Genomic DNA, 769 nt, shown 5'->3' on the forward strand with positions numbered 1-769 from the left:
CTCGATCAGGGCGTTGATGGAATACCGAAAAGGTATGTCGAACGTGAACGAGTGGCGTGAACAATATAAGAAAGTGAGCGAAGCTATGGACGAGATTCTCTGCATACCTAGGGAGGAATTGTCCGAGGAAAACACCTGTTGCATATGCTGCGAGGCTCCCGTATCCATACTGACGAAACCGTGCAATCACATGATGTCGTGCGAGACGTGTGCGCACCTCACCACGAAGTGCTACGTGTGTAGGGCAAGGATCGAGCAGCTACTGAGGAGATGCGAAGTTGAGGAGGGGACGAAAGTTTTTAAATGTTGAACCACTTGTGTGTTAATTTTCTGATTTGAGAATTAAAATAAAAAACTAAGAAAATTGAAATCACGCATAAATGTGTTTATATTTTTTGGACTTTCATTCAAAAGAATTCTAGAATCTCCAGGACACATAATGCTGTAACTGACGAATGAATACCGAAAGCACCCATTTAGAGTTTAGCTCGGTATCGATAACGTCATCGTTACAGATCTAAGGCAAACGTAATGGGTCTGTTGACTTCCTAGGATAGGCCAACGACGTCATCGGTCTGAGAAACGATGATCAGCTTTGTACCTTGACATCATCGGGTGCACCCGACGCTGAATAAAACAGTCTTCCAAACACAAAACTCTCCACTTTGCGACGAAGTTAACTCAAGTATTTCGATAAAGATGGAGAAATTCGAACCTAAGAAACTGTTGGAAATAAGAACAGGCATGTCAGGTTTGCTGAAGACGTGCG

The sequence above is a fragment of the Anneissia japonica genome, unplaced genomic scaffold (genome assembly GCF_011630105.1).
Source record: "Anneissia japonica isolate Jap-2015-1 unplaced genomic scaffold, ASM1163010v1 scaffold287744_len224908_cov135, whole genome shotgun sequence".
NCBI lineage: Eukaryota > Metazoa > Echinodermata > Crinoidea > Comatulida > Comatulidae > Anneissia > Anneissia japonica.